The following is a 9,018-nucleotide window of genomic DNA, read 5'->3' as shown; positions in this document are numbered from 1 at the left end:
AAACAGAACACAGTATCTAATTTTCATTTTTCATCAGATAATCAAACTCCCCTGTTTACTGCACTCTTAAGAAGTTCAGGACATTATGAGGAATGTTCTAGAATTACTGAACCAAAAAAAGGAATGTCAGAGATATTCCCATGGGGAACATGTTTTAAGTTCATTTGATAAATATCATACATACATTGACTTAGACCAATTACATGCATTTGATGGCAAAATCAGCCTGTGGAAGACCTTAAAGGAGTGAATCCGAAGGATCAAGGAGCATGACCTGACTAGAGAGAAGTTTACCCAGGTGTGAACATATGTGGGATCCTCAGTACACTGAGGTCTGGGTAGAACAGTTCCTGGGCAGATCCTTCAGCTCTTAGAACCTCATTTTTAATACATGGCATTTCTGAAATCCCCTAGTGCATGGGACTATTAGTTTCTAGCACATATTTTTAAAATCTCTAGAACCATCAAATAAATAATTTTCAGTGATTTTTGCGAGGTCATGCTAAGGTTAGCATAGAAAGAGGACCACCCACATAGCCAAACTGGCATGACTCTTTTCAATTTTCATTGTCAAAAGGACAAAGGAACTGTTTTAATGAAGTGTTTTTCAGTTGTCTTTTGTTTCATATTTTACACAGGAAAAAGGAAAATGTTTCTTCAGTTCAGGGCATCTGAATCATATTTCCAAGGGGACAGGCATTTTCAGGACAGTAAGTACTAAATTATAAATAACTTTCAATAAATTAAACTGTAGTCTGGCTCCCCCCACCCCTTGGAAACATTTAGCCTTCAGAAGACTTAATCGTTCTTCAAGATAAAACGACAGTTGCCTCTAAAGTATATAAGACAATTGGGCACATGTCAGTTATAGAGCAGTGATGAGATAATGTGGCTCAACCCTCCAGTGTGAGGCTCCACCAAACCAATGAATGCAAATGTATTCTAGCTTTCTGCCTCATGTCAGGGAAGCCAACTTTCACAACTGGACAAGCTCTCTTACAGAGCTTTGAAGACCGTAATAGTCTTTGTTATAAGCCAATGCCACCTCCTCACAGGTACAGAGAAGGAAACAGATAAAGAAGTTATTCCCCAAATCAGAGGCCAGAAAATGAGCTGGCCCTTCAATAGTTCAGTGATTTCTGGTGAACATTTCTGGGCTCTGTATTCTTTAGTTAATGTTCCTTTTGCTATTTACTTTTCATCACGGATATGCCCCAGAGTTCCAGAAAAAGAAGGGAAATGAATCAACAGTCTGTACTTTCCTACTTACACGGAGTTGAATGAGTGGAGTTAGGTCCTATTTAGAAAAAACAGAACTCTTTCCCAACTCTAGAGGAAGGTGATTTTAAGAGAGAGTTTCCTAAAAGGTTAGGAGTTTCTCATACAATACTACCCAGAAGAGAAACATTTGAGGAACCAAAAGAAAAAAAAAAAAAAAGAAAAAAAAAGTTAAATAGGACCAAAGAAGGAAATAATTAAGAAAGAATTAAATTGCTTATCTGGAGATTTCAGGAATCAAAAGAGAAAATAGTTTTGGACTAGAACCTTCCTTTCACTCTTCAAATACTTTCATACCATACCAGGCAAGTAGTGGCCCACTCATAGAATTAGCCATTAATGGAAGCTTCTAGAAGTAAAGAACAGACGGAAAATATTTTTCTTCTCTTCTATAATCCAAACAAATTAACCTTTGTGTTGCTGTTTCAGAATACATTTCCAACCGTTTTCCCAAATGTGTACTTTTATGCCTATAATTCAACCTGATGAGAGAAATCATTTCTTTATCCTGAAAATTTTAAATGCCTGTAGATTTGGGCTAAGTTGCTTACATAGGAAAAAGAGCTCAAGGCATGAAGTAAGAGCATGTGAAATCAAAGAAGTATACAAAATTAGCTCCTAACAGTGTTTAGGAACACACAGAAATGGAAAAAAATAAAAAAGACAAATTCTCTGGCATTTTGGTGAGACCCCATTCCTTATACCTTGTGTAATATCTTATATTTGAGCACGCCTGGTCAGAATGATTAAAACACAGAAGCTTGCTGTGTTCATCTTCTTACCTCCAGCAGTACCTAAGTTCTAAGTCTAGAAATGTAATGAATGAATGGACAAAAGAATGAACACAACAGCAAATCACATGAAAGGATATGGAGGGAGAGTTAGGATAGGGGAAAAGAAAAGGAGACAGCGAAAGTTTCCATCATTCCTACAAAGAGCAGGACAACCTTCCCTGAGAACATGAGTCAGTTTTCTTGACACCTGGCCCTAATACAGAGTTCTTACAGACAAAGATGAGCACAGCTTGACGTTTTTTCTCCTCCTACTGCCCTCCTCTTCTTTTTAAATGAGGGAAGTTTGTATAAGTATGTTACTGCACAGACCACTGGGCAAATAGCCAACTGTCCTCTGGGGAAAGCCAAACCTGATTCTTATTTTAAATGGATACTGATTTTATGGCCCTAGGTTACTTGTAATCAGAGAATATACATTGAGCTTGAACTCTCTCAGACGTGTTTCAGACGTGTCCACTACAGAATGTGGATCTTTCCAACCTGTAATTTTCAAGTCAATATAATTATACGAGTCCTGTTGTCAAAATATTAAGATTACAGAGACATGCACCTCCGGGCCCTCATCTGCAAAGTCTTCTCTATTTCCCACAACTAGATTATAAACTCTCCCTCTTATGAACTCCAGTAGCATTTTATTTACTTCATCAGAGAGCCTTGTCACTTTCTACTTGGCATTAGTGTTACTTAGGCGCATGTCTAATCTTCTCAAGCAGAGTCAAGCTAGTTGAGGGCAATACCCCTGAAAACACTTCTGAGTAGCATACTCTTTGCCCATGGGAGACCTTCACAATTTTTGCACGTTTTTTTACAAGTGAGTGAATCTATCTGATTGTAGTTCAGTTAAACTATTGATCAAAGAACCCCCACCTTATATCCTAAGATGCTCAGAATTGACCATAGTGGTTAACTTTCCCTGACTGCTTGTTCTGTGTCTTGCAACCTGCTAAGCACTTTATTTACATTTTCCAATTAAAACCTCACTGAATCCCTCTCAGGTCATATCATCTTCTTTACGACTAAGGAAGCTGAGGCTTAAAGAACGAAGTAACTTGCCCAAGCTCACCCTATTACAGAATTGGCAAAACTAGGTTTGAACACAGGTCATTGGTTCCAACTTTCATATTCATAGCCATTGTGTAATTCTACCTCCCGGTCAGCAGAGCAAGGCCTTCCAGGTCCTTATTCCGAGAGTCATTTCTTAGAAAGAACCCAGGCCCAGCTTACACACAAGCAGCCAGCTGCTCTGGACTGAAAAAGCAAGATCCTTCACCAAAAGGGACAGATTCTGAAGGTCTCTAAATGCTCCTGTGCACCAGAAGTGCCAGGATCACTGAAGGAAGAGTGACAGTAGTCAGGCTTCAACCCAGCATGATCTGGAAGCCCAGATAGACAACAGGCTCCTGTGATACCCAAAAACCTATTGTGCCAGAAATTTATCACCTGGGAAGTTTAGTTTTTATTTTTGAACAGAAAAAGAACTTCAGAGTTTCTGTTCCTACTGGAACAAGTCTTTTATAACTTAATTTACCCAGATGTATTTTTCATGAGATCCCTACTATTTTCCAGGGAGATTCTGTTTTTGTTTTTCTTTTCTTTCTTTTTTTTTTTTCTAGTTGTAAATGGATTCTTTTTCAACATTTCCTTATAAGTAATTTTCTTCAAGGAAAAAAATTCAATTAAATATTGGAGGCCTTGAGCTATTGTGTAAAAAGAATTCATGCATAAGTGAGGGTAGTATACATTAAGGCTCACAGTTAACATTGAAGCACAACAGGTATGAATTATTACCCAATCTTTCATGCTGCAACGTGCCTTCCTGCTCAATTGGAGCAATAAGTCCTAGGATTCACTGGGCTTTTTTCCCCTCCGATTGACGTCACCCTTCATTCTTGAAGCAAGATACTTAGGAAGAAATCCTCAGTACAACAATGGAATATTCATTCATGTGCACCAACATAACCCCAGGTGTCACTTAGGCAACCTGCCACTCTGGGAATCATCTTTATCCTGAAAAATACCCTGTGGGCTGCTGTTACTTTCTTGCCCTTTCTTGATTCAAAGTTTTGGATGAATGAAATATTTGTGGCATAGGGATGCTGGTAAATTTTGAGGAGGTTCAGACAGTTGCAGGACAGTGGGATATGATATTCATTTTCTCCTTGCCCTCTCCTTCTTTCTGTCTTTCCTCTCACACCCAAGAAACATTTAGACCCTCTAACGATTTCCATTTAAAAGTCTTTCTTTTTGGGGGGGCGGGGGACCAATACCACAGTGGAAGAGTTGACTTTTAAGCATTAGAAGTGGGAGGTTTTGTTCCCTGTTAAAGACCTTAGGGTGTGGCTGATCACATGAAGTATTTAGGGTTTGGGGCGCCCTGGCAGAACCTCTCAACATTACCCAGGCAGCAACACAGTCTGCCTGAGTGTCAGACAAGACTGTGAAGAACAGCATGAACGCCATCTAAGGGAAAATTATCTCAAAAGAAAGTGAATAATAGCACTACTTTTGAGTGTTTACTAAGTGAGGGTCACTGTTCCCACGACCTTACTTGTATTACATTGTTTGATTCCAGTAGCGACACCTGGAGAAGAGGACTCTTCTTATTTTCCTTTTGCAGATGGTTGAAGCAATCTGGCAAGGGAACACACATGGTAAGTGGTGGAACGAGGACTCAAAACAAAAGTAAAGGAGATGTTATGTTGAAAGTTTGATCTTTCTGATCTGCTTTCATTCACTGGTACTGACTCACTGCGGGAGGAAGGAAATGTACGAAGTGTGTGTTGTAGAAAACTATCTCAGTTACTTAGTTCCCATTTTTTTCCTCTTTCTTTTTTTAAATTTAGTAAAAGACTCTTCCCTCCCCAGCCCAAGAGCCTAGTACTGCCTTAGAGTGCTTTAATTGAAGTGATTTTTGTTTTCATGACAACTAAAAAGTGTCCAATAGCCAAGGCATAATGATAGGCTGTATCTGCCTAAGATCTCCCTTGATGAAGTGCAAAGTCATTCAGATAACACATGTGACTCCTCCTAACATCCATGTGAGAAAGGAGGTGCTGACCAAGGTGGTCCCATCCATCTTGCTAGGCAAGAGGATAAAAAACGCAAACTTCCTTTAAAAAACAAAGACTCAATTCTTACTATCTTTAGAATTCTAGAAAGTACAAAGCATAGTGCTAGGGTTTGGGATAGAAGGAAGAAAATGTCAATAAAGGCAGAAAATGAGAAGAAAGGAAGGAAAGAAGGGAAGGGAAGAAGGAAGGAAGAAGTGTCACCATTAAGTGAGGACAGGAAGGAGGGAAGATGGCAGAGAAGTGGGAGAGAAACCCTTGCCAAGCATCCATAGGTAATTGAAATCCCTTTCAACTCATGGCTGTTCCCCTCATTGAAAGTAATTCTAAAGAAGGCCTTCCTTAGCCTCATGAATTTTGTTGTGATGTTATAGATTTTACGTCCTTGTTTGGCCAGTCATCACTGAATACAGGGGACAGAAGACAATGGTTAGCATTTCATCTTTAAAGATCACTTTAGGTTTTCCAGAAATTCATGCATTCTTTAAATAGCCCCAGACTGCCTTGATAATCCTGTTTGGTAAATTTTTATAATCTTTCAGTGTTTTATAATCTTTCAGATGTAACAAGTCATCTTACTACATAACATAGTTCTTTTCCTTTTATGGGCATTTTCAGTATTGATCCAAATTAAATCACAGGGAATCTGACTCAAGAGGAGTAAATGACCATGCACCTACACCAGGGAAGAAAATGCAATTTAAAAATCAAAAATTCTTTTCTTCTCTCTTGTCTTGTGCCAAAGAGTCAATATTCTTCTTTCTATTTATCTTCTCTGTCTAGAAACCTTTTCTTTAAGCTTCAGTTTAAAACTACTATTTTTTTTTGTCAAGCATAGTCTAAAAATGAGACTGACAAAGAGATTTCATATTTACATCTAGTTTCATGAAACTTGAATTTTATCAAGATGTTCCTGTTTGCCCTAGGTGGAAACAGTTAACCTCTGCAGTTCTCACATAATTATCAATACTACTTCCTTTCATGCAAGCATGGTCTGACTTATATCATAAATTACAAACTCATCTAGAACTTTTATTGAAATATATGCATAGAAAAACACATATTATATAAAAATATTTGACTCATTATTGATTACATGGTCTTACATAAGTTATTACCACTTTGAGCCTCAATATTCACATTATAAACTGGGAAATAAAACCATCCCTTAAAATGTGTGTGAGGATCCAGATACATGGTCTATGAATGTGCTTTATGGACTAAAAAGCTCCCAGAATTGTTGGCAAACATTATTGTTCTAATTCAGCTTTTCATAAATTATATGGAAGAAATGATCAAAAAACTGCAGATCTGGTAAATACAACTTCATAATAAAGAGCTGAATCAGTCTTCAGAGAGGAACAAGAACAAAAACCTCTGTGTTTTAAGTTCTGGGTCACAAGTCTGGTCAGGATGGTGGATGATCTTGAGCCCTCAAAAGGAAGATGGCAGTTCTCTTGAGACTGAGTGTCCTCTCTGGTGCCACAGTCCTTCAAACCCCAAAGGTCAGATCTGCTCATGTCACAGCACTGCTCTAGGACAGTCTTACCCAAGGATGGTGTGAAGTACAATATATTCACCTGTCACCAAGTCACGCTTCTGATTCCAAGGCTGCATGTCTCCACTGGACTACTGAAAGCACTGTCAATGTTTTGCTCCTGGACCTTCCTCCAGCTGCATGTTTGAATCCTTGCTCTGTGATGGATTGCATCCTGGCTGTCTTCCTCATGCTCCACCTTCCCTATGGCTCTGGACAGGGACTTTTGGACCTCTCAGCTTTAACCTTTGCTGGGTTTTGTTAGTTCTACTACTATGATGTGGGCCCCGCAAAGCTGTTACTGTGCCATGGAAGCTCTGACCTTTCTCACATAAAACCATAAGAATTGACCGTATGCCACCAAAGACAAATCAGTTAAAAGAAATCAGGAAAACTATCTCATTCACAATAGCCTCAAAAAAAAAAAAAAAAAACAATATTTGGGAATTAATCTAATAAAAGGGGTAAAAGACCTCTACAATGAAAACTACAGAGCACCAAATAAAGAAATTGAAGACCTTAGAAAATGGAAAGATCTCCCATGTTCTTGGATAGGCAGAATTAGTATTGTCAAAATGGCTATACTATCAAAAGCACTATACAGATTTATTATGATTCCTATTAAAAGTCCAATGATGTTCTTCATAGAAATAGAAAAAGCAGTCATGAAACTTATTTGGAAAAAGACCCAGAAGAGCCAAAGCAATCCTTAGGAAAGAAAAGAGACGCAAAAAACATCCCAATACCAGACCTTAAATTATACCACGGAGTTATAGTAACAAAAGTGTCATGGTATGGGCACAAAAACAGACATGAACAGAAAAGAAGACACAGAGACATACCCACATAAATACAGTTATCTCATACTAGACAAAGCTTCCATAAACACATATTGGAGAAAAGATAGCCTCTTCAACAAATGGTTCTGGGAAAACTGGAAATCCATATGTAATAAAATGAAATCGAACCCCTATCTTTCACCCTGCGCAAAACTCAACTCAGTGAATCAAGGACCTCTGTGCCTACTAGAAGAAAAATTAGGCGTAACTCTCCATCATATTGACCTAGGAACCAACTTCCTCAACAGACTCCTAAAGCACAAAAGTAAAATCAATAATCAATAAGTGAGATGGTATCAAACTAAAAATCTTCACAGCAAAGAAAACAATTAAGAATATGAATAGAGAGCCTACAGAATGGGAGAAAATCTTGGCCATGTGCACCTCAGATAGAGCATTAATTTTCAGGATGCAGAAAGAACTCAAAAAACTTAACACCAAAAATAAATAAATAAATAAATAAATAAAAATAGCACAATCAATAAATGGGCAAAGGAACTGAACAAGCACTTCACAGAAGAAGAAATATGAATAGTCAAAAAATATATGAAAAAATGTTCACCATCTGTAGCAATTAGGGAAATGCAAATTAAAACCACACTGGGGCTGTGGCTGTGGCTCAGTGGTAGAGCACTTGCCTAGTATGTGTGAGGCACTGGATTCGATCCTCAGCACCACATAAAAATAAATAAACAAAATTAAGGTATTATGTCCATCTACAACTAAAAAGAAAAAAAAAATTTTAAAACACACTGAGATTCCATCTCACTCCAGAAGAATGGCAATTATCAAGAATACAAGTGACAATAAATATTGTCAAGGATGTGGGGAAAAGGTTCACTCATATGTTTCTGGTGGGACTGAAAATTGGTGCAACCACTGTGGAATGCAGCATGGAGATTCCTTAGAAAACTTGGAATGGAACCACCATTTGACCCAGTTATCCCACTCCTCTGTTTAAAACCCAAAGGACTTAACATCAGCATACTACAGTGACACAGCTACATAAGTTTATAGCAGCTCAATTCATAATAGCCAAGTTATGGAACAAACTTAGATGGCCTTCAACAGATGAATGAAAAAAGAAAATGTGGTATATATACACAATGGAATATTACTCCACCATAAAGAAGAATGAAACCATGGCATTTGCTGGTAAATGGATGGAACTGGAGAATATCATGCTAAGTGAAGTAAGCCAGTCCCCCAAAACCAAAGGGAGAATGTTCTCTCTGATATGTAAATGCTAACCCACAACAAGGGAGGGTGGGGAGAGGAAGAATAGAATTCCGTTGGATTAGACAAAGGGGAATGAAGGGAAGGGAAGTGAGAGGGGAATAGGAAAGACAGAATTAATCAGACATAACTTTCCTAACCTTATATAAGAATACATGCCCAGGGTAACTCCACATCATTTACAACCACAAAAATAGGATTCTAATTAGAATGAGTTACATTCCATGTATGTACGATATGTCAAAATACACTCTACTGTCTGGTAT

General features: G+C 38.1%; 1 pseudogene; it reads left to right on the top strand.

Annotated features, from left to right (window-relative positions):
• Positions 1-6,585: 6,585 nt before the first annotated feature.
• Positions 6,586-7,020, top strand: LOC124964125 (succinate dehydrogenase [ubiquinone] cytochrome b small subunit, mitochondrial-like; annotated as a pseudogene).
• Positions 7,021-9,018: the final 1,998 nt, after the last annotated feature.

This window comes from Sciurus carolinensis, chromosome 14, assembly GCF_902686445.1.
Source record: "Sciurus carolinensis chromosome 14, mSciCar1.2, whole genome shotgun sequence".
NCBI classification, from domain to species: domain Eukaryota; kingdom Metazoa; phylum Chordata; class Mammalia; order Rodentia; family Sciuridae; genus Sciurus; species Sciurus carolinensis.
Note: the sequence above shows the minus strand (reverse complement) of the source record. Positions and strands in the feature narration are given on the sequence as shown.